The 25,386-nt window shown below is 49.5% G+C and overlaps 1 long non-coding RNA gene across 1 annotated transcript; it reads right to left on the reverse strand.

The window, feature by feature from the left end:
- Window positions 1-9,693: 9,693 nt before the first annotated feature.
- LOC146894318 (uncharacterized) lies at window positions 9,694-15,360 on the reverse strand. Its single transcript, XR_015002376.2, has 2 exons — window positions 14,843-15,360; window positions 9,694-14,539 (listed from the first exon to the last, which is right to left on the reverse strand). It is a non-coding gene; the product is annotated as an uncharacterized LOC146894318 (long non-coding RNA).
- Between the last annotated feature and the right edge of the window lie 10,026 nt (window positions 15,361-25,386).

Raw genomic sequence — 25,386 nt, forward strand, 5'->3', positions numbered from 1 at the left:
AGGGAACTATACTTCTAAACAGAACTTCCTCAGGACACAGAGCTGGAGATGCCTGGAGCTGAGCACCTCATAACTAAGCGAGCTACCACAGTTAGGCTAATCACCTTTTACAGTGTAGATATGGAGCATCAGTGTCTTCAGTTTTCCCTATAGTATTCTCATCTTTTAAAATGACTTATTAATTATTTTTTTACATGGAGGGAGGTATGTAAGTGTGTGTGTGTGTGTGTGTGTGTGTGTGTGTGTGTGGTGTGTGCACATGCACGCACGCACACAGCGACTTCGAATGTCTTCTGCCTGGCTCCATCAGCTGCCCCGCCACTCTCCTTGACGTCTCCAATTCCATCTAGGCCAACTGACTTATATTTGTCCCCATAGCCACCTGGTCCCCTTCCTGTCAGCCCCATGCCCATGTGCTGGACTGCTCCTCCAGTGGAGGGTCCCTACACCTCCCTCCCCCAGCACTGCCTGGGACCAGGTACACTGTGACTCCTTCCCACCGGCTTCTCTCTCCACCCCGTCTCGGTGGCCAGGATCTGGTGTTAACTGGACAGGTAGCCTCAGGGGTTCCAGTTCCTTCCTGAACTGCTGGTGCCCTTCTTGGGTCTTCAGCAGCTCCCGCCTCTCTGGCCAAGCCACCTCATGCTACCAGCTGCTTGCCTCTCCCGTCAGCCTTGTCATAGACAGTGAAGAAGGCTGTGACTTTCAGGAGTACTGTTAGCCTCTTGTCTTTCATGACCCTGCCTGAGTCACTTCCAGTGGGAAGGAGTCCTGAGTCAGAGTTAATCACTCCCTTCTCCCTGTTACATGAAACCTTGTGTGATTTCTTCCCTAGAACTTCCACTATTCCCCCCAGCTACCTCCTGGCTGTAGAGCCATCTTCTTGCCACAACTGTCATAGTTATTCCCTGACTCCTCACTGCCCTGGCTAGTTCCAGTCTACAGTGGGCTTAACAGCCCACGTGGACATTTGAAAATGCAGGGAAGGGATGAAGCTGTAGCTCAGTGGGTAGAGTGCTTGTCTGGAAAGTATGAAGCCCTGGGTTTTGAGTCCAGTACCAAATAAACTGGGTGTGGTAGAACAAGCCTGTAACTTCTGTACACAGGAATTAGGAGTCTGAGAATCAAAAGTTCAAAGTCATTCTTGGCTACGTAGTAAGTTCAAGACCAGGCTGGGGTACAGAAGACCTCGTGTGTGTGTGTGTGTGTGTGTGTGTGTGTGTGTGTGTGTGTATGTGTGCGTGCGTGTGTGTGTGTATGTACATGTATATGTATGTATGTGTATATATATGCACACATATATACACATGCATACATACATACTTGCATACATACCTATATATTCAGGCAGTATAGATATACAAATCTCTCTCCTCACAATTCTCTGGTGAGGCTGGAGAGATGGCTCAGCAATAAAAAGCACTTACTGCTCTTCCAGAGGACCCAGTTCATTTCCCAGCACCCACATTATACAGTTCACAACCGCCTGTAACTCCAGCTCCAGGAAGTCCAGTGCCCTCTTCTGTTCTCCATGGGTTCCATGGGTACCACAAAGTGTGTCAAGCATACATCCATGCACAAATTCAAAAAAATCTAAAAACTAAAAACCTCTCTGGGGTCCATCCAAACAGCAAGTAAAGGGCCACTCCTACACCACAGTGGTCTCCTTGTTGCTCCTGCCTCTGGACCCTTGCACACCCCCTGGGTACCTCGTCTCAACTCCTCCACCATCCTCAAGGCCTTCTGCAATCTCTATCCCTTCCTGGCCTGGGCCTACCTCCTTGACTCTCTGATGCATTGTGAATGTAAAATGCCTCGTATGTTTGAACTCTTGGTCTCCAGTTGTTAGTGTTGTTTGGGGACATTGTGGAGCCCTTTGTTAGTGGGGTCTACCTGGAAGAGTGTGTCACTTGGGGACCTTGAAGTTAACAGTTGTCTCTGGTTCTGGCTATAGCACTGTACTTCTTAGCTGTCATAGTGGAAGAAGCCCCTGCAAACTCCTACCGTGTCGGGTGGACTCATTCACTGCCGTGCTCTCTACATCATGAGGGACAGTTTCCTCTGAACTGTGAGCCAAAGTAAAGCTCTCTCTCTCTTTATGTTGTTTCTACCCCAGCAATTAGAAAGTAATTAACTACCTCCCCATACCCTGTTTAGTACCTTTCCACGGCACTCACCACTTTCCAAACATACTGTTTAAGTAATTGGGGGTTTTTGTTTCTTTCTTTTTAAGACAGGATATCATGTTCTTATCCAGGTTAGCCTGAAACTTACCATGTGATCCAGGCAAACCTCGAATTTACTGTAATCCTCCTGTCTCAGTCTTCTAAATGCTGGGATTACAGGTATACATTGCCATGCCCAGCCTAGTGTTTTGTTTTTAAATAGAATCTCACTATGTAGCCTTGGCTGGCCTGAAATTTGCTATGAGCAGACTGCATTTGAATATTCATTAATCCTATCTGCCTTGTGAGTGCTCAGATTGCAGGTGAGTCATCACGCCCATCTTGTTTTGTTTTTTACAGTCTGTCTCCCCTACGGACATCCACTTCGCTATGGCAGTTTTTGACAGATTCCCCTAACCCAGAAGGATACTGACATAAAGTGCACCTTCCACTCCATAACAACTGAACCAGTAAAACCATCTGGGCCCCTTCAGCAGCCAACAAGGTCCTGGAGAAGGAATTCATTCCCTGTCACTTCTGGATCTTCAGGGCTTACCCTAGTGTCCATAGTGGGTGTGCAAAAACCATCTATTAAATGAATGAAGAGTATGTCAGTGAACGGCAAATGTGAGGTTTGGGGACCTCCGCAGATCAGCTCAGATCTGCACAGTCTCATGTATTGCTCAATCATTCTGGACTCTTTGCCTCCCTGGGACCCTCACTTGCTGTAGAATCTGGTTTTTCTTGCTTCTAGTCACCACAAGCGTGTGTGTGTGTGTGTGTGTGTGTGTGTGTGTGTGTGTGTGTGGTGTGGCAGAGGGGGGGTGTCTAGAATCATCATTCAGATGAGGCTTCCTCCAGCCTCGCCAGCACGTGATGCTTTCCAAGAACCATGGACGGTGCTGTGAGTTGGGCCACTCCTTCACTCCAAAGGTCCGGGGACAGATTGGTGACCTAAGAAGTGTTGCAAACACGTTTGGGGATGCTCTATGGCGCTCCAGCCTGTCCTAGGCTGTTGGTATCCTCTGTGGGGCAGCTTTTCTAGGCATCCTCCTGAGGAAACATGTGGGGTACAGGGGTATAGCTCTGAATTGAGAAACTGCACACAGAGTAGGGTGATCAGCCACAACAGCTGGGGTCTTGTCCTGCCCCGCTGCATTCCCGCCGCACTTCCTGTTCCACTGGTTCCAACAGGCTCAGAGATATCTGAAAGTCGAGTGTTGGAGAAGGGAGCTTAGCTTCCCAGGCCCAGGTTAGACCCCAACTTTGGGGTTTCAGGCAGTTTCTATAACCGCAGTCACATGTCCCTTCATGTAACCTGAGCCCCCTGACGCGGCATGAGTCTGCACCCCAGCTCCTGAGCCACATCTGTTTCTCATTTCCGCCCCAGGAAAACGGTCCAATTTCCATGAGTGCCTGGCCCAAACCAAGCCTCAAGCCTCCCCTTGGCCAGCCCCACCCAGCCCAGCTCCAGCACAGCGTAGGGCGGGGTGAGGAACTGAAGGAGCGTTGCTCACACCGTCTGTGCAGGGCCGGGGCCAGGAAGCCTGTGTTCTGAGCTTGGCTCTGTGAGTTCCTCACTGTGTGTCCTCGGGACAATCGTTCTTAACTTTGCTGAGCATCGATTTTCTCACTGGCAAAATGTGTTGTTGCTCTACAGACGGAGGGATCACAAAGATTTGGGAACCGAGGTAGCTCGTTAGGGATAGAAAACCAAATAGGGTGTGGCTGCTGGAGTTGGCCTATGTGAGGGAGATGGTGGGACCAAAGCCTCTGTCCTATTCACACCCACTCTTTGTATTTGATGGAGTTGTGGCTGGGTCGTGGTGCTGGAAGAGTCTGGTCCCATTTTAAGTCTTTGTCTGCCAACAGTTATTAAGCACCAGGATGTTTGTGTTGGTCCCTGGGCAAGAGTTAGGAGTCTATAGCGATAAGCAACTTACATTCCTTGGTGGAGGAGAGACCCACATGTAAAAATAAACCGAATCTATCCAGCAGATTGGAGATCTGTGTGGACAGGGCCAAGTCAGCCCCGGAAGCAACATTCAATCTCCTTCCGTTTGTTGGAGGAGACCTGCAATTTTTAAGACAGTTTTAACTTGATACTGTTTTTGTTTTTGATTTCCCCCACCAGATGGGAGTTTTGTGAATCTCAGAATGACCTTGAAATTCTAATCTTCCTGTGTCCACACACCAAATGCTAGACTTCCTGGGGTACAGTTTATGTAGCACTGGGAATAGAACCCAGGGACTTAAGCATATCAGGCAAGCATCTATCAACTGATCTACATCTCCAGCCCCTTGGTACTGATTCTGTCTATAACAAACGCAATCCCTCTTTAGGGGGACCCCAATCTCCCACCCTCCACATTTCTGATATCCAAACCAACTTCCTGATGAAGAACTCAGAAGTGACGCATATGAAAGGAGGTCCACACCTTGTGTGCCACTCTGAGACCACTGATGCCTCATGCCTACTTGGAGAAAGAGCCAAAAGGATATGCTAACAAGAGGGACTGCCTGTCTCAACCCCACTTCCACAAAGCAGGCAGGACCTGAGAGCCGTTTGTAGCTTTCAGGGCACTGTGGGTCTCAATATCAATATGTCCCCCGAACATATAACGTTCAACTGTGACCTTGCAAGCCAGCTTTTCTCTGAGAAGGGAGTCATAGGTGTAAGAGCTTGTCTTTCCGACAAGTTGTGAGCTGCCATGTGGGTGCTGGGAAATGAACCCAGGTCCTCTGGAAGAGCAGTCACTGCTCTTAGCTGTTGAGTTGTCTCTTCAGCCCTGTGTCCTGGTTTTTTTTTTTTTAAACATAGTTCTTCATTAAATTCAGCTTTGTTGGGGGAATGGTTTGCATAAAAAGCACACAGATTCTAAGTGCACAGCTTGATGGAGTCTGAAGAATGTGCATCTCTGTAGAACAACTGCTTCACTGAGGATCAGCCATCCTCTCTCCCCAGGGAAGCCTCTGGTTCCAGGACTGATTCTGCCCATCTGTGAAAGGTGCAGACGAAAGCATGGGCTCTGTATGTGTGAGAGCTGGGGGGAAATAACCAGGGAAGGCCCTTCCTGGTGCTTGGTGGAAATGCTGGATAAATGGTTCACTATTATTACTCCCTAGTCTCAATCTCTCCTGGGCTGGGACAAGGATCAAGGCTCATGCAATGTTTCCCCTGGTCTCACACACACACACACACACACACACACACACACACACACACACGACATGAGGACATTCGTTTTGGAGAAGGATGGAAACCATCATTGCCTCCAGAAGCACAGAGAGCCTGGGATTGGATAGCAGGCTGGTTTTTCCCTAAGCCTGATCCAGAAGGTCTTCTGAGCCCTTCGAAGGTCAGAGATGTTGGTGGCAGGCCAGCTTCATGCAGTGGTTACCAGCGCAAGCTGCATAGGGCCCCATGGCTGAAGGCCTCATGCTTGGATTTACATCCAGATGTTACCATTTGAACTCCTTCCTAATTTTCACACCAGAGGCCCTGCATTTTTTCTTCTTGCACTGGGTCCCATAAATTTCGGAGCCAGTGGCGACGGTGGGAAGATCAAGCTGTCTTGTGTGTCCTTAGCAGAGCTGACGTCCTTCACCCCCCCCCCCACACACACCCATGGTGTCAAGAGGACCAGGGTCACACAGGGTCCTCAACCACCAGGGGGCACCATCGGGAGCTGGAGGCCTGCTTGACCTGGAAACCCCCTTGGGTACAACTGCTCACAGGGCTTGCTGACCTGGCTTGTGAATTCCCACTCTCTGACAGCTGTCCCCCCACCCCAGCTGCTCCCACCCAGCTCTGGAGCTCAAGTTCGAAACCACAGCTGGGCACCAGCCAAGGGGGTTTGAGTTTCATCAAACTCAACTTCCCACGCAGCGGCCAGAGGCCAGGGTCCAGAGGAGCTGCTGGCTGGAAGCCTGGGTTGGAAGGCAGATGAGAGGGTAGACTCCGGTCTTGGTTCAGTTTGCTATGTTCTCCAAAGTGCTTTCTCTAATGTCTCAGTTTCTCCTCCGAGTAATGGGACAGGATTCTGTAGGACTGGAGCAGGTACCAGGGTATAGAGGAAGTGCCAGGGTTTGGGAAGGGGTGCCAACACTGTCAACAGAGCAGGTACCACCCACACCTTGTTATGGAAATGCGTTTAAGTGGAAGACATGAACTTCCAGTGTTGGATCGCTCCAGTCATATCTGAAGCTCAAAGGCTGGCTACACTGGCTCATGGCTACCATGTTGGATAATGGCCGCGATGACATGTTTTTATCTCCCTGGAAAGTTCTGTTGCGCTATGACTCCTGGGTGAATCACTGAAGTTGCTGGGGACACTGGTGGCCTTGCTGCCCTGGGTAGGAGGGAACATCTAGAAGGACATTCAGGAAATTCTCTCAACTCTCCCCTGACCTCAACATTGAGGAGGCAAACCTCTTATAAAGGAATCCAACCTGGTATCTGCTGAAGGCATGCACTCTTGAACTCTGGAGTGGACAGCAGACTTCTTGGGTTTCTGTTGACTGGCTAGGAATGCCAGGGGACTCTCTGAGAAGGAGATGACCAAAAGAGATGACTTTCCCAGCAAAGGGTTCTGTAGAAGCCCTTTCCAAACGAGAAATCTTGTCACTTCCTCTGGTCGCTCCTCTGATGAGTTAGAGGTCATTTTCCTCCAGCTTGGGGAGCTCTTGCAGGCTCCAAAGCACAGGTTCTCAAACTTGAGCTTGTGTCTGGTAAATCAGAGACATTGGATTCAGTTCAGCTTAGAGGTCCTTAGTATTTGACCTTTCTGTGTCGAATCACCAGAGAACCTTGGTCTGAACTGATCTTAGGTACATTTCAAAGGGATACGGTGAAAGGGGTGAAGGGATGGGTTATGGGAAAGAACAAGAGGAAAGAAAGATGAGGAAGGGGAGATAGAATTTAGGAGACAGCTTATACTGTGTCTCTTTCTGAATTATTCTTTCTGAACACCATACTACCAACTCCTCACAATGGCCTTCTAAGTTGCTAACCATGGCTCAGAGAGGTTCCACGGCATCCCAGCACTCACGTGGTCCCTGGGGAATCCAGCTGGACTCTGTTTCCTTTTCCTTCCCTCCCTCCAGTCTTGAATATTTTCAAATGAGATCAGCCTGGGAAGCATAGAAGGCTCAGAGCTGTGAATACATTTTTTTGTTTTCTGGGCTCATTCGGCTGTGACAGGAAGCTTAGCCACATGCGGACGTCTGAGGCCTGACTCTCAATGGTGCTTTTTAGGCACGTCTGTCCACAGAATGTAAAGAGTCTCAGTTATAAATATTAGCAGGCCTCGCTCGGTGACCCATTGAGACCCCACAACATACCCAGCAGGGCCATGTGGGACTTCCTGCTTGCAGTCCTCCCCACCACCCCTCCAGACAGAACCAGCCTTAGTATATTAGGGAAAGGTGGGGTAAGGGATGGTTCTTGGGCTAGGAAACCAAAGCCTAGAGGAACACACAAGTTGTCTTCTCCAGCTTTTAGAAGATGGGTGCTCTACACAGGGCAGCGGGCAAACCATTTACAACATTGGTTAAGCCACAGCTGTACGGCCAGCTGTGAATGCTCGAGAAAGACCCCTTGTCACAGGTGAAAGCCTGTTCTGGAAAGCTTGGGGGTCTCCCTGCCTCTCTCCCGCTACAAGTGCCCTCTGAGGCAGGCATGGCCCCATTTCATGGATGGCCAGAGTCACTGGGGAGCTACCTACAAAGACCTCCCGTACCCAATCTCAGCCAACACACTGACCCTTGCAGCTGCCCTTGGACCCTGACCCCAGGCACCTCCTGCCTTCTCTCCGGTCCAGAAGTTGATTTAGCATTTCCTGCCCTTTTGACAATCTCGGTGCACAGAACAGGCCTTATTCAACCGTGTCTCCCAAGTGCCTTCCTCTGACTTCATTAAGCCCCTAATGTGAAGCAGGATAAGTCTTCAGCATTTAGCTCCCTGATCAGAAGCATGTTCCCAGTTCCTGTCCCTGCCCTGCTGGGAAGCACATTCCTCGTAGGGTTAATTAACAGCCTTCACATAGCCGCATTTAGCCACGAACACAAAGCCACACGCATAAATAACGTCTAGGGCGGAAGGAGAGGTGCAGATGGTTTCTGACTTTGCCGTAGAGTTTTCTAAACCGGCGTGAACCACGTCCTGTCCAGATCCAGGGCCCTGAGCCAGGGTCAGGCTTTGAGGTGGGCCAGGTCAGAGACACTAGTGTCTAACTGTTCTGCTGAATTTCCCAAAAGAGAAACATGTGGTGGTGGGGGTTCGGAGAGAGGGAGGGGCAGGTGGGGAATGAGGCTGCTACCCTACTAGGAACCAAAGAAACTTGCTGAATGAACCAAACACAGGCTACTGGGCCCAGCTGTAAGATACTGCTGAATGTATCATGGGGGCTCCACCAGATTCAGACTTGGGACCTCAAGCATTCCTAACCAGCTCTGTAGAACATGAAGCTAAGACACTCCTCATCTAGGGCAAAAGGGTGGAGAAGAGTGCTAAAGAATCCTGGAACATTCTAGAAAGGGCACCAAAGTGCTTGCGGTATTCTGGATCCTCTGTGGATAAGGTCCCCGGGTCTGCGGTCTCAGCCCCACCTGGGGCTCCAACACTCCCTTCCCACAGCCAAGGGGACACACCTAAATGTTGTCCTGGGTCAAGAAGGGAACGTGAGACTCATGTTACAAAAGTCAGTACAACCAGAGGAGTGCGAAAAGAGAAAACAAAAGTCGAGAAACAGAGCAGCGCAAACACGTTCTGGTCATCAGGGAAGAAGAGGATGAGAGGAGATGCGAAAGCAAGCCGTGGGCAGCCAGCCTTCACACTCTACCTCTGTGCTCATCCACATTCAGCTTCGGAACTCCTAAGAGTATTCCTGTTTGGAGAGTTCAGTCCTTCCCAGACCTTCTCCTGGAATCCAGGATCTGGGATCCCTGTAGAGCAGCGAGGACCATTGAGGAGTCCGCCCCACAAGAGGGCGCCCCCTGGTGGCAGGCATAGGAAGCCTCGTCATAATCTAGGCTTCCCGTGAAACAGATTAGGCACTCAGTCTGAGGACCTGTGCCAAACTCAGTATCCAGGGGTAAGGATTCAAAGAAAGATGGGGGCCGAATGCCTAACAGCAGGACTCTGTGTCCGGGGGTAGCAGTTTTCCTTGGGTAATTTTCCACCTTTTGGCTTTCGCTCCACACACTGACTTGCTCAGAGTTCCGACGGGGCTGCGGTCTGTCAGAGGGTTACTCTGGGACAGTCACCTGCCCAGTGACCCTCCTGTTTTGATTTCTGACACCCCTCCCCATCGCTTGGCTCCTTCTAGGCTGTTTTTTTCTAAGCACCGGACCCACCTGAGGCATATGGTCAGTCTCTCTGGACCCCAGACAGCATCCCACCCCGAGGGGATCTACGTAGGACGTATCATGGCTGCCAGACTGGGGCCAACCTTTCTATTTTCTCTGAAGGATCAAAGCTTCGTCTCAGCTCTGCAGGGAGGAAACCGTTTTGACTCGTGCAAATATCTGTAGTCCATTTGGGATTTTACTTTGGTGAGAAATAAATACACGGCCATCTGCAGAGGATGGAAATATGACTTAAGTAACTTTTTTGTCAGAGGTCTTGGGCCAGAGCCCAGATGGGAATAAGACTTTGTATCGCAGTCTCTTTTGCATGCTTTGGTCGGGGGTTGGGGGGGGGTGGAGGAAAAGAAAAGAAAAAGCAGGGGGAGAGGGGAGTTGATGGAAACAGAAGTTCAAAATGAAGTGTGCTATATTTCTTGGCCCAGGAAAGGAAAAATAAACACCAAACAGCGTCTCCATTCAAGTGTGCGTTATCTGGCTCATCCTGGCCAAGAACTCAGCCTCCTCCCTCCTCTGACCGGGAATTACTGCGCCTACGAACAGCCCCCACACCCACGCTAGCCAGAGCAGGCGAACAATGGGCCGGCAAACCCCCGCTCTGCCAAGGCCTCTCCCTGCAGCCCCCAGAGGCCGTAAGATTGGGAAACACGGGCTATTTTTAATGTGCTATTTGTCTACCAACTGTGGCTCCGTGGCCTGAGAAACAGTGTCGTCTGTGGGAGGTGGCATGGATTTTTTTTTTTAACTTGCTCAGACAAAGCCAACATTTTCGCAACTTTCTAGAACCCGCTGAAAGAGCTGTGCTCTCCAAGAGTAAACTCTTCCCTGGCTGGTCCTTCTGCCCTACAGGGGATTCTCCCTGTGGGTGTGTCTGGGAAGCAGCCCCCTGCCATACTGTGCTGGTCAGCAGTGACCACAGGCCTCAGATCTGGGGCCTGGGAAAGGAAAGGAAGGACACAGAGGGGGGCAGGAGTGGGGGATCCAGCTGCTGAGGGAGGCTCAAACCTGCTCTGGTGGCCCCAGTGTGACGAGGCATTTGAGTTCATTGGGATCATTCGTTCCTACTAGAAAACTCTGAGGAAATGGTTTTGTCCTCAGTACGGTGGGGTGGTGTATCTGGGGGCACTGAGATGGGGTGTAGCTGAGAGGGGCTCCATAAATGCTGGAACAGTATAGCTAGTCTAATAGGAGCCCTGGGAGTCTAGCAGGCATAGGAGAAGATGGAAACATCAGGAAGCCCCCCACCCCCCACCCCGCGAGAGGGCTGTCTTCCCTAACAATTCTGCCCTCTTCAGGACGTCAAGGCAGATGGAGGGGGCCTTAAGAAGGTCAGCACAGAGGATGCCCAGAGTGGGAATTTTCTCTGTGTATTGGTACTGTGATTCATCAAGGCTGAGAGCATGCAGGGCCTCCTTCCACAGGCTATCCTGGGTGACTCACGAGAAGCCTCCCTTCCCTATACCTGAGTGTGTGTGTGTGTACAGAATTTGGAAATTCCTGGTATACCAATAGTAGCGTTGATGTGTGGGGTGAGCAGTCCCTACGTGGCAGCTGTGGCAGCGGTCACTGCTGGTACTCCTCGGGAAAGGCAAGGGTAGTATCCAAGAGGAGAGTAGGGGAGGAGGCAGGCGGGGGGACCTGACAAGAAGGGCACAGTAGGACAATACAGAACTGATAGAATCATGTAACTCAAACCTACATGGCCTTTGAGACTATCTTAATCCACCCGAGGCGCCTCTGCTACAAACTGTCCAAGGGTAGGTAACCTGAGGGCTGTACAGACCTCACCCTGTTCTGATACACACAAAGACGCCTTCAGGGGCTCCAGTCTCCTGTCGTGTGGTAAGCTTTCCCACCAATAAGAAACTCGGGGATCACTCCAATCCCCCAATATATATACAAGGACAGACAGGATACATGGGTAGGTCTAGCATCTTGGCTGCCTCAGAAGCCAGTTTCTGATGAAAGACGGCTCTTAGCACTGATGCTAACGCTTCCACAGCATCTCCCTGCCGCTCCCAGGGGGCCCCGGGTAAGGGAGGGGACATATGTTACCCCTTTCTGCCAACTACTCTCCTCAGTGCCCTCCCCCCGGACTCTTCCTTCTCAGAAAGAGTCTCTGGACAACCAGCCTCATCTCAGGAGACATGATGGAGACCTAAGAGTGTTACGTTTGAATCTGAGCTGCCCTCAATGGGTGCATATGCTTTGCTTTGAACGCCTGGTCCTCAGCTGGTGACGCTGTTCTGAGAGGTTGTAGAAACTTTGGGATTGTGGCAAAAATGGGTTTCCCGGGCAGGGGAGAGGGGCTTGATCATATCCATTTGGATGCTAGTCTAAGATCTCTGCTTCCTGGTGCAGACTCATGTGAGGAGATCTGGTATCTGCTTCCTGTGCCGTGATGAAATTGACAAACATTTTTCTAAAGTTTGTCACGGCATCAAGAAAAGTAACTCCCTCTGGGCAGTGGTGGTGCGGACCTTTAATCCCAACACTTGGGAAGCAGAGGCAGGCGAGTTCCAGGACAGGCTCCAAAGCTATGCAGAGAAACCCTGCCTTGAAAAAGAAAGAAAAAAAATCAGAAAAGTAATGCACACCAGGTAGTGGTGGCGCATGTCTTCAATCCTAGCACTCCAGAGGCAGAGGCAAGCAGATTGAGTTCGAGGCCAGCCTGGTCTACAAAGTGAGTTCTAGGACAGCCAGTGCTGTTACAGAGAAACCTTGTCTCAAAAAACAAACAAAAAGAAGGAAGGAAGGAAGGAAGGAAGGAAGGAAGGAAGGAAGGAAGGAAGGAAGGAAGGAAGAAAAAGGAAAAGTAACTCATATAATAAAGGAGAACAGGACCACTCAGACTGCTGGAAGGAAGCCCCAAGGCCTGAACTGTAAGCTATCTCCCTACAACTCTACAAATGTTGTGTCCCCTGAGGCCCCCACCCCAGAGCCTCATGTCCTCATCCGGAAAAGGACGTGACTGTTTTTAGTTGTCAGACATGAAACAGTGGTATATGTGTTGGATCATTAACCCCGTTCTGACTGGTTCTGCTTGCAGATGCTGAGATAGTGCAGTTGGGGGTTGCTTATTTAAGCCTCCAGCAGAACCCAAGGAGGGTATGCCATCAAGTCACTCACTGTAGGTGGGAGGAAACTTCTGGAACTTCAAGGAGTAGCTTATGGGAGCAGTTTCCAGAATCAACTGCATGTAACTTGGATGAGGCTTGCCACTCTCCGGCTCCTTGAAGAAAATGGCACCCCAGGCTTTGGGGTTGGGGCAGTGGTGGATGCGGTGGCCCACATGGACCCTTCAACACAATGTCAACAGTGCGTACCACACCCTCCCTTCTGGGCAGGAAGTGGAGCCACCTGACTGCACGCCCTGTTGGTTCAAATTTATAGCAAGACATCGTGAAAGGATCCATACGAAGCTAGCAACTGGTGGTACCTCGTGGGCCTAGGGAGGGTGGGAGCGAGACTTGGACACTACCCCTCTGCACGTAGCTCAGATTCGCCACTCACGTGAGGGTATAGCCTGTGCCACACCCAAATTCTACGTCACCATAGAAACAGTGCTAACATCTCCTCTGAGTGTCATCTTCTTCATCAAGTGAGGTGATGGCGCGCGTCCTACTTAAGTATGCTTGGTAGGAACGCAGAGAACCGAGTGCGCGAGTATGCAGAGAAACAGAAAGGGGCTGGGGTGAGGGGGACGAGGGTGAGGAGATGGAAGTGGAGGAGAGGATGCGATGGGTGAGGGGCTGGATGAAGGAGATGAAGGTGAGAGCGTGGAGCAGCTCTCCAGGTTGCTTTCTCTGAGTCATTGTCCTAGGACCTGAGCCTTGGACAAATCGCTCTTGCCAACTGGCCTCTTTCCCCAAACATCCTGGTCCACAGAGAGCCACAACTCTGCCCAGCAGCACTCTGAGGACGGGAGTGGAAGTATCGGGGGTACCGACAGGTGGGTGGGGCCACAAACTGTCACCTTTGATACCTGGCTGGGACTGTTAGGAACAGGATAAGGTCTTAGGATGTGTGAGGGGTACAGGAAACCCTCGGAAGACAAAGGCCCAGCAAAGGCAATGCGTGACCAGACGACAACAAGAATGTAGCAAGGTCCCAGGCTCAGGGAAGAGATAGGGGCCTATCTTGTGACTGTAACAACGGTTCTGTTGTACATATTTGTTACCACTGGAGTTTGGGGAAACTGGACAGCCACCTAGTAAGAAACTGGACTCCAAGACCCGGTAGGATGAACCTACCTGACCACCACCCTGTCCTACCCCTTCCCCGTGTCACGACTGGGCACCTGTGGGTGCACTTTGGTCCCAGCAGCTAATTGGGAATGGCTATGACTTAGCTCACGCCTCTCTGTTGCTGGTGCAATTGCACACTGGTCACTGCTCCAGGAGTCTACACTAATCAGATGCCTAGAGGCTGTGGGTAGACCAGGAGGGCTGGGCTTGGGGATCCCCCTGGACTCCACACCCCACAAACTCCAGGGGCACACAGCTGGAAGAATGAAAGTGCTTTTCATGGAATTCCAATAGGAAACCCATGAGAACATTCCTGCCCAGATGATTCCAACAGGAAAACCACGAGAACATTCCTGCCGGCGGGAGCTGGAGGCCATAGTCCCTGCAAAGGAGGCTGGCCAGAGGCAGAGGGGTTGGGTAGAGGGTTTGTCCCATCCTCCAGGGCCATCCAAAGATTCCCTGACCTCGGGCTTCCCTGGAGTTCAGCCTTCTGCTGGGGGTGGATTGTTTCAGGGCTGGAGAGCCCACTTCCCCGCTCTTCTGTCTTTGTTCACAATTGGCTTCCCTGCCTTCCAGGGCAGTCCACGTTCCCTTTGGATCCTTCCTTTAGTGGCTGTGTCTCTTCTCTGTCATAGGTCTTGCTAATAAGTAGGAGGCTGTGGAGCATGTGAAGGACTTGCTCTTGGGGGCTGCCGAGATGGCTCAGTGGGTAAAGTGCCTGCCACACCAGTTGGAGGCCCTGAGTTTTGATCCCCCAACACCCTGTAAAAAAACAAGTGCATCTGTACAAGTCTGTGCCCCCACCCCCAGTAGGGAGGTGAAGGTAGGAGAAGCCAAGGGGCCTGCTGGTCAGTCAGGCTAGCTGAATGCGTGAGCTTCAGTTTCAGTGAGAGACCCTGTCTCAAAGAATAACGTGGAGAGTGAGGAAGGCACACAGAAATCTGAGGGTGACCTCTGGCCCTCACGTGTGTGCACACAGACCCACAAAAGAACTTCTGCTTGGACTTTGTGGCTTCTCGAAACAAATGTTTTCAGCACTCACGACAGAAGCTATACACCACACACCTGTATCCTGGGCTTTCGTGGCGTCTCGGCCGTGTCGGACAGAAGTACACACACAGCCACGGTCTCGGGAAATGTCCATGGCAGCAGAGGAGCCTGGAGGTCTCTACCAGGAAGCAGCAGGACAGAAGGCCAGTGCTGAAAGAGAAATGTCCTCTGGCCCAGGCTTCATCAGAACGGCTTACGTCAGCATCAGAATCCAGTCACAACCGGGGTGGGCAAGGAGAAACAGACAAGTACACCTGGCCAGGACAGGTGTGCTCGAGGAGGTGGGTTGGGAGCTCCATGGGCCGCTGGGTGGTTAGGATTTGGGTGGTGGATGTGATAAGCCCTTGATAAAAGCAGGGAAGGGCACTACACAGGTGTGAGCCCAGGGGAACCAGCTCTGGCACCGGAAGGGACGGTGTTCTGAAACAGAGGTTGAGAAGGGCAGGTGTTGGAAAGGCTGTGGGTGAAGTGGGTGTGTTCGTTCACGCTCTGAGGTACGGAAGCAAATCAAGGCAATAAAGAGTGCTCGCCAAGAATATAGAAGGGACACAGTCTTCCTTGGGTGTCTCTGAGCTTGTGGGAGGGGCAGGGTGAGAGGAACCTAGGGTGAGCTCCTAGGACTTTTTCTTCTGTAATCTCCCAGAATCCCACTGTCAGGTCAGAGGGTAGAAGCTTCTCCCCAGACAAGCCCTCAGGACCACTCCAGGCTGTTAAGGGTGAGAGACAGGCGTGGTTGATGTGGGAAATAATGCATGTTACAAGAAGCCATCTAAAAAGTCACCAACAGGGACTTGCAACAGGACTTTAGGGGACAGGACTAGGACTAGGAGGAAGCCAAGACAGTAAGTCAAGAACGAAGTTAAGGATACATGTGGACCAAGCTGTGGAGAAGAGATCTGAGGCAGGCCTGTCACCAGAAAGAGGACCTGAGGGTCTTAACTGAGGAGATGGGACAGGGGACTACAGGTAGTGACTGGCAGATCTTAAGATGGGCTCCACAAGCCAGTAATTAGTTCACTGCCAACAAGTTTGTGAGAAAGTTGCTAAAATGTTGGTAAAGTCACCCTTGGTGGAGACATCCACCACAGAATTAGCAAATGTCACCCGTTGTTGCCCAGTGTGACAGCTGAGGAAAGGGCTCACTCCCCTCTGCTTAGTGGCTCAGGACCGTTGCTTCTTTCTGTCCGTGAATGCTCTCAGGAGACTCCTGGTGGTGCGCATCTGGCCCAGGAGGGGCAAATAAGAAATAGCTGGATGTACCCGCGTAAGACAAAGCCTTTCAGGGTGAGAGGCCATCATTAGCCACTTCCTAGCGTCTTCCTGGATGTGTGATCTAAATTAAGGTGCTTAGAATCCAAGTTGAGTCCCTGCCACAGCCTTTCCTTCCTTCCTGCGGGCCCTCTGTAGTTCAGCCACAGGAAGTCCCTGCTGGACGGCCCATCTGCTGGTCTGCCTCCATGTTTCTGGCTAAAGTCCTATCCCCACCCCCAAGCGTAGGGCCGGGGCAGGGGGACCTTCCCTGTTCTGTCTCTCCCATACTGAGAATCTTGCAGTGGCTCCTTATTCCTCCCTCGTGTTCCAGACAGCTCCCGAACCCCCAGATCATCATTTATCTTATCCATAGTCATGCTTAGCCGCTGCCTGGGACAATAAGTTCTTTAGTACCAGGATACCTCAGGCAAACCTCTCTAGATGTACTCCAAGGATGATGGTTTCTGACCAACCTCCATAGGTCTGGGATGCTGCCTCTGACCAACCTCCATAGGTCTGGGATGCTGCTTCTGACCAACTCCATAGGTCCAGGGATGCTGCCTCTGACCAACTCCATAGGTGCAAGGATACTGGCCTCTGACCAACCTCCATAGGTCTGGGATGCTGCCTCTGACCAACGCCATAGGTCCAAGGATGCTGCCCTCTGACCAACTGCCCATGCATCTTTCTGTAAGTAATAGAAATCCTAACTAATAAGAACTTGTACCGCAAAAGCAGTTTGTGGTTCTGTACGAAGGAACTTTGAGGTGGGCAGATGTCAGTGGTGTTGAGCATGACTCCAAGAGGCCAGCGTCTGGATAGCCTCTAAATCTCCTCACAGCTAAACAGTGACTGCCACAGATGTCACACAGTAAGACTTTCTCCAAAGCGAGGATGTAAAGTGGTAATAAAAGTAGGGAAAACATTTCCTCCTGTGCGCCTTTTATCTGAAGAGAGACCTGGAAACCAATAAGAACACTGTCTCAGAAGCCTTCCGCTCCACTCCCCACAACTCAATGCTAACTTCAGTGAGGCCATTCACTGCAGTTTGGGAGAAGTAAATTCTCTGTTTCCAAGACAGCTGCTCATCTATAAAACTGGAGTTGATTGTTCTTGCCCCTTGAGGTTAGACGAGGGATAGATAAAACAAGATGGCCTAGGTTTGATATTGCCATGCCCAATCCTCTTGGGCAGCTGGTTGGTCTGGGAATGGACAAATGACCCAATGGCACTGATGAGAGTCCTGCTTAAGATCTGTGCTGCTTTCTTTCTTTGGAAAAATGAACAATAAGGATCAAGAGAGCCTGAAACGTTGAACTAAAACTTGGTGCTTGTTAGTGTTTGCCCCGGTAGAGAGTTGGCTGAAGTCCAACATGGTGAGCGCCACTCACAGGCAGCAGGAAACAAAGGCTGGACTCCGCTTTCTCTCAAGACGCTGAGACTCTGTCTCAACAAATCACCAAAGCAAAATAAAACAAATAAATAATGTAAATTACACCCCCCTCCAGGAAGCAAGATTCCCAACTCACCATGGAACCTATTCTGATGTCATCTACAAGCATTGGCAAAACTCCACAGAGAAATAGAAATATCATTGGCTCCTCCTGAAAAGATTGGACCCTCTTATTCTGAGGACTCACAGGGCCCTGAAATCACACTTCATAGTTCATATTAAGGAGAAATTAAACAAAGTACGAATTAAGGCAGAAAGTTTAGCATTCAAAAAGTGCTGTGGGCCAGGAAGATGGTTCTGCAAGTAAAATTGCTTGTCTCGCAGACCTGATGACCTACCTTCCTGCAATCCTTGAAACCCATATAAAAAGCAGGATGCAATGGCTTGCATCTGTAATGCCAGCACTGGGAGAGAGAGGGGGACAGGATTCCTTGGATAGAAGCCCCTGAGTCAGTTGATGTAGAGCATTCTGCTCAGCAGCAACAAAAATGAGACAGATCCTATCTCAAACAAGATGGACGAGGACCAGACAGATTCCCAAAAATCGTCCTCAGCCCTCCATTTGTAGGCATGTATTCTCTGTTTGTCTGTCCGTCTCTAATTTTAAAAATAAGTGTTATGTTTCTTAAATTTATTTTAAATTTAAATAAATAAAGTAATATTTATCATGATGGTAGAAAGTTGCTGGCAAAGACTACAGATGGCATCAGGATTTAGCGACAGTGGAAACAGGCAGTGGGTACTTAATTGTCAAACTACAGTCATCCCTAGGGCAGTCCATGAGAGTCATACAGAGGAAGCCGGTCCACTTCGATGGAGATATGAGCTGGGGACTGTCTTCAAGGTTCAAGAGCCTTGGTATACAGGCTCACCTCTTCAAGGCACAGGGCAGCCCCTACCACTCACTGTCTAGGATGTTGCCAGCTCAGAGTCTTTGAGGACAGATTCCTGGTCCCTAGACGTTTGGTTCAACAGACTCTCCAGCAATTCTGTTCAGCCCAAAAGGTCTCATAGCCCCAAAACCTGTGCTTCTCCCACAGTCCTATCCATAGGTACCTGCTCACCCTCCAGTGGTCACAGGCCTCCAAATCACAAGGACCACCCAACCCTGACAAGTTCTCCATTCAGTCGGAAACACAGACCAAAGACTTCCGTCCTCCCCATGATAAGGAAAGTTCAAACCTCAAGAACTCCAAAGCCAAGAAGGGTGAAGGAAACTCCATTTCCTGCTTCTTACTGATAAGCTTCAACTCTGAGAAAGGGAACAAATGTGACCTAACTGGGCTGTTCTGTACAGTTACCTGGGGGTCGACACTACCACAGACATTTGTGCACAGAGGATGGGGGAAGGAGGGCCAGGGTCTAACTAGCTCTCTATTTTATCCCGGTTTCTGAACTTAGACCATGGGTAGGAGGGCAATGTATGTTAGTTCAATGGTCACTTATTATTCGGAGCTCTGTTCTAAAGGACAAACTCAAGCTGGGTCACTGTCGAAGGATAATCCAAAGGCCTTTGCCACTGGGCAAGCTGGCCCTAGGCTTGGAGAATATGAATGGTGAAGAGAAGTGTGATTTCTTGGCTTGTTTGGTCTATTTCCCATATTCCCCATACATATTAGCTTCATCCCACCGGAGACGCCTTCCTTGGGCCTTGGGCGTTAGTTCCAAAACCTCTCTGTGCCCTCCTGGTCCACATCGCTCTGAGTATTGGAGAAAAAAAGACTCTTTGGTACCTGCAGCTTGAATTGTAAGTGTGACTTTGCATTGTGTTTAATCTCAGAACCAATCTCTTAGCAAAGGGAGTGTGTTCTCAGGCTACCAGCACACGGAAGGTCAAGGCAGGATTGCAAGGTCAAGGCCAGCCTGGGCTACTAGTGAGTGCTTGCCTTAAAAGACAAACAAATTGCTTCACTAAGGAGGAGGCCTCTAACAACAGGCACTCTGCGTAGGGGAAGCGGCTATACACAAACCGTTTCCCAGAACCTCACAGTGTTCCAGCTGCTAGGGTTTCAGTGGCCTCTCTGGGACACTTACTGAAATGTAATGGCCACTGTGATGACACAGGAAGGGAGACCTTTAAGAAGTGGACAGGTCATGGGACCATATTGTTATGAATGGATTAATGCCATCATTGAGGGAGTAGACTTGTTCTCTCCAGAGTCAATCTCTCTCTCTCTCTCTCAATATATGATGCCCTCAGTGATGCTATGATGTAGCATGAAGGTTTCTTGGATATCTCAGGCTCCTGAATTATGAGAAAAACTTCCTTTTCACGAGAAACCACCTGTCTGTCTGTGGCATTGTTGCAGCAGCAGGAAATAGACTAAGACAGTCGCTCATCCACCTCCATGGAGTGAGTCATCAGGCAGTAAGTTTGGGGACTGCCTTGTTCACAGAACTCTGGATTCCCATGCCTCTTCTAGTTTCTCAGATAGACAAAGGGAGAATACATAATAAAAGACTGATGGGGTGCGGGTTGGTAGGCCTTGCTTCTGATCTGTATTTTATTGTCAAGAACTCAATAACTATAAATAATTGAAAGTTTGTCCAAAAAAAAAAAAACCATGAAAAGAAAAGCAGGCAGGATTTGGTATGCCTGTGACCCTGCCAAATTGAGGGAATGTGGTCCCAGGACCAAATGGCATATCAGGATAGGACAGGAGAGACTTAGGGCCCCCCAGATTTAGACTTCTCACTTTGGACAGTCTCAGTTCCTCTCAGATTGTCAGTCTCCCCTCTGACAAGTGTGATTGCCGATGGTTCATCTTGACTGTCAGCCCGTTGGTTTGAAATTCACCGTGGAAATAAATCTCTGCAGGACCGTGAGGGTTCGTCTGGATTGATTGGGGTGAGAAAACCCAACCTGTCGTGGGTGCCGCCATTTCATGGGCTGAGGTCGAAAACTGAGCAAAAAGGAGCAGGCGAACGGAGCCTTATCCGTTGTCTTTGCTTCCTGATTGTGGATGCCAACGAGATGGACCGCCTCAGACAGCTGCCGCCACATTTCCCCACCGCGGCGGACTGGACCCGCAAGCTGGGAACCGGAATATACCCTTCCTTCCTTAAGGCCTTTCTCTGGGACGTTTTATCACAGCAACAAGACAAGTAAGGAAGATAGTAACAAACCCAGGCTATGCTACAAGCCCCACCCCCACAAATCCTTCTCCCTTCCAGGCTCGGCTGCAATCCCACCCCTCCTCCATCACTGCTTTTTTTCTTGTCTCTGATGTCTGCTCTGACTTCACACTCTCATCTTTCTCCTCGGGGCCCCTGTTTTCATTCTCTCGCCCTTCCACATTCCAGATGTGTTTCTCCTGTACTCACTGTCTTCCTGCCTAAGGAGGAAGCGCCCAGAGGGCATGATGTTTTTTGTTTTTCCTGTGCTGCATTCAATATTGTATTCCAAGAATCTAGAAATGTTTTCAGCACATTGTAAACACTCAATAAATACTTGTGGAATGAATGAACGAATGAATGAGTTTCAGAGCGCCTCTGCAGATGAAGCAATCTTTAATGCCAGACAGAGTAGCGCTGCCATCTGGTGCCAGAAACTTGAATTGCAAGTATAAATTCCAGGGTGGGAAGACGCAAGACTCCAAGGGACCAACCAGTCTTGTCGGTTGAATCCTATTTCATGTTTCATGCACCACCACCTGGCTTTAAACATCTCAAAGACTTTTTTCTTTTTGCCTGTTTTTTGCCCCAATTCTGCAGACCGTTAGGTGATACCTGGCCAACCCCACTAGGTTTTGCTCTGATGCTTCTAAAATCAATCATGAACTGGAAATAATTCCTCTCCAGAAGATGGAATCATGAAAAGAGAGCTCAGCCCTGAAAGCAGATGAACCAGAAGGTGGGATGCAGGACCACGGGGGATGAGGGACCAGTGAAAAAGCCTGATCTGGGGGGGGGGGGGTACGCAAAAGCCTTGCGACCAGACCTCATTCCAACTTGACTATTAGCCTGCTTTAGTCTCTCTTCTACAAGATGACCTTGGGCTAAATGAGCTTTAGACCCTAAAACCCTGACATTCCTAACCAGGAACAGAAAGGCCATAGCCCCTACAGTTTCTGATGTGAGGCTACTCCGGCATTCTAAATTGAGGGGCTCCTCATTTAGGGGAAAGTATTCCAAGGTTGTGGAGACCTCTCCATGAAAGCTGGAGTTTCTTCTCAAAGCTTCACCCCTGCTTGGGCTCAGCCTTCATCAGCTGGAATCACATGGCTCAGGGACCTCAACACCATGACAACAGGATCCTGCTCCTTCTCCACGCAGACATGTTGGAGTTGATCCTTTTGACTCTAATCATTGTTTTAAGCTGACCTTTGACTCTCTCTGGGCCTCTGTGGTCTACACTGGCAAGGTGTAATGGCCCAGCCCCTCTGTTCTGGCTGATTACCCTTGGAGACGAAGCCTTGGCTATTGAGGATGCTGGAGCCTCTGCACGCCACTCCTTCTGGCCTCTGCCCAAGCTCTGCTCAGCCCAGATAGGTGTCCACAGATCCAAGATTGCATGTGATTTAGAAGACTTGGTGAGGCTCTTGTTCCTAAAAGGTTGGCATATCTGATGTTAGGAGCAATCACCTTGTTCCAGCTCTGGAGGAATGTCATTGAGATGCAGGCCAGGCTACCTTGTGACCCTGGAGTACTGACTGGCTCAGCACTTTAAGGAGCCCCTAGCGTCTGCCCCATCTCCTCTTTCTTTGCCCACTTGTCTGCTTCTACTCCTAGGTGGCTCATTTTTGTTGGGGTGCCCTGGGTCCCCCGTTCTCCCCAGGCTCTTTCCTTTTGCCCACAGTGTTTTTCCCCCAACCCCAGTTGCTGCTTCTGCTCACTCCTATAGGTGTGCCCCTCCCATGGGACAGTGGACTCTATTGTCCTTTGTCAACTTAGCATCATTGCCCTTACTTTCCAAGGGCTGCTCTGTGATCTCACAGGTGCTGGGAGCTTAACTTCCAGAATGCCTTGGTTTGTTGGACTCCATCTTGGAGTCTGTCAAAGGGAAGCTAAGTGGACAGGACAGACGTCATTAAAGGGACACAGAGATGGGCAGTGGTGGCGCACACCTTTAGTTCCAGCACTTGGGAGGCAGAAACAGGTGAATCTCTGTGAGTTCGAGGCCAGCCTGGTCTACAGAGTAAGTTCCAGGACAGCCAGGGGTACACAGAGAAACCTAGTCTCAGAAAACAAAAAGAAATAAATAGAAAACAAAGCAACAACAAAACAAGCCTAAACACAGATGAGTTTTGAGTTTTCTATGAAAACATAACAGTCAAATTCCCATGTGCAGGTAAGAACAAAACATGCAAAATCAGAATTTGACCAAAAAGTAGAATGATTATTATGATATTTTATATTTTTATATTTTGAGCTAAATAAAACATTTTGCTAAAATTAAATTTTCTTGGGTTAACTTGTACTTTAAAATGTGGCCAATAGAAATTTCTGCATTACATATATGCTACTCTTTAAGCTTCTGTTGGGCAGAACTGCTTTAAAATATGCTTGGGTCAGATTTGGTGGCAGGCATGAGGCAGTGGCAGGCAGATCTCTGTGAGTTCAAGGCCAGGTTGCTTTACATAGAGAGACCCTGTCTTAAGAAAAGAAAGAAAGAAAGAAAGAAAGGAAGGAAGAAAGAAAGAAAGAAAAAAGAAAGAAAGAAAAAAGAAAGAAAAAGGGTGTTTGTGAGCAGGGCCTGGTCCTCACACGTCCTCACACTTGTAATCCTAATACTAGGGAGGCTAATATTGGGGGGCCACCTCAAGTTCAAGGCTAGGTTACAATAGTAAGATTCCATCTTTAAAGGGCGGTGTGGCGGGGTAGCGGCTGTGCATGCCTTTGATCCCAGCTCTGGGAAGGCAGACACAGGCAAATCTCTGAATTTGAGACCAACCTGGTCTACAGAGTGAGTTCCAGAACAATCAGGGCTATGCAGAGAAACCCTGTTTTACAAGTAAAAAAAAATTGTCTGGGGATTGAAGATGTACATATTCTCAAATAAAAAGTTATAGGAGATCATTTTTCTATATTATGCTACATTAGGTCCCAATATACAAGACCAAAAACCAAAATGGAGCTACTGTACTAAAAGTCAATCCAGAATTGTTGTCTGACCTCCCCAGAAATCAGGAGAGATGATAGATTTCCTAAGCAATAGGCATACAAGTGAAGCTTCCCTCTGCCTTAATTCTTACTTTAAAAAAAAAAAAAAAAAAAGGACCCCCGAAACGGCCCGTTTTCTATTGGTCTGTCTTGCTGTTCCCACCTTTCAGGGTAAGTACCTTTGAAATCACCAATCTCAGCCTGGTGGGATGATACACAACTCTAATCCCTGCACTCGAGATGCTGATGTAGGAGATTCAAGGTGAGAATCCTGTCTTAAAATCAAAGAAATGGCCAATTTACATTATATCTTGCTATTGCTTTCTCCAGCCCTTCTCTGTTGATAAAACGTCTTTATTTTTTTTTTTTTCATTTTATAGAATGAAATGTTGTTGATTCTAGAGTGGACAATAAAACCAATTAAGAGTTCTAAATTGTAATTTTGTCAAATGACACTTTGTTTTTTATGTTTGGTTCTTCAAGATAAGTTTTCTTCCTGTAGCCTTGGCTGCCCTGGAACTAGCTCTGTAGACCCAGGGTGGCCTCTAACTCTTAAAGATTCTTCTGCCTCTGCCTCTGCCTCCGGAGTGCGTGGGCTGCCACTGCCCGGCTCAAATGATAATTTATAAACACATGGAAGCAAGAGACACTGTCACATGTTGAATGTGGATTGATGCTGCATTTTCCTTCAGTCACTAGGAGTCAAAGGAGAGGGCTGTGAGTCCTTCAGAGTAAGGAGGAAAGTGAAGGCGTGATGAACCATGTTGCATGGGGGAGGATGCGGTTGGGGTAAGGACATGGAGGTCTGTCCTGGTAATGGATTCGATGTGCTAAGGGAGAAATAACTACATGTGGCAAGATGCAAAGAGCTTAGGGGGCCTCAGAAAAATGTGAAAGAGTGAGTTATTGTTTCCAGCCCCGTGTCCAGTCACGCCGCCATCATTTTATCCTGTGACTGAAAGCAGAGAGGGGAAAGAGGAAGGCGTGTTGGGAGCCCCTGAGGTGAATGCTGGGATATGGATGCTATTCCCTCCCTCCAGATCACAATGCAAATTCAAACCCAGGCCAAATATTTCACCCGGATTTGTCTAGAGCGAGGCTCCTGAGCAAGACACATTGTCTAGGCGTCCTGGGGTTAAAGGTTCAGGCTCCATGGTTGGAATTGCTCTGTTCTGGCTATGGCCCCAAAGGCTCTGCTTCCCTGCTGAAGCCTGGTTCAGGCAGTTTCTTTGGGGCCGTTGACCTGGGTCCTGGGCAAAGTCACAGAGGGAAACACATGTTCCTGCTGAGATGAATTCATTCCATCTGGACATTACTGCCTTTGGCGGAAAGAGGCCGTGGGGACCGAAAACATGAGGCTGTAGCTTGAAAGTGCTTGCGTTTGCATTTTGCAGAATTTCTGGTCTGACTACCCTAGGTCAACAATGACTCTTCCTCTGTGGTCCTAGGGACTGGCTGCCCTGAGCTGGGGGAGGGGCCGCGGTTGAGTCCAAGCTGGATACTGAGTCAGTTTATGAAGGGCCAGCTGTGCTTCCCAGCCCAGGCCAGAAGACTACCCTAAGACTGGACCAAGAAGAATATGAAGCTGGCCAGGCCAGAGCAGGCCCTAAAGAGTCCATTCTAGCTAATCAGAATAGGTTAGACTAGAAACTAGTGATGCTGGGCTAGAGGGATGGTTCAGAGGTTAAGAGAAGAGCACTTGCTACTCATCCAGAGGTCCTGAGTTCTATTCCCAGAAGCTACATAGGAGGAT

This window comes from Myodes glareolus, chromosome 6, assembly GCF_982192425.1.
Source record: "Myodes glareolus chromosome 6, mMyoGla1.1, whole genome shotgun sequence".
NCBI lineage: Eukaryota > Metazoa > Chordata > Mammalia > Rodentia > Cricetidae > Myodes > Myodes glareolus.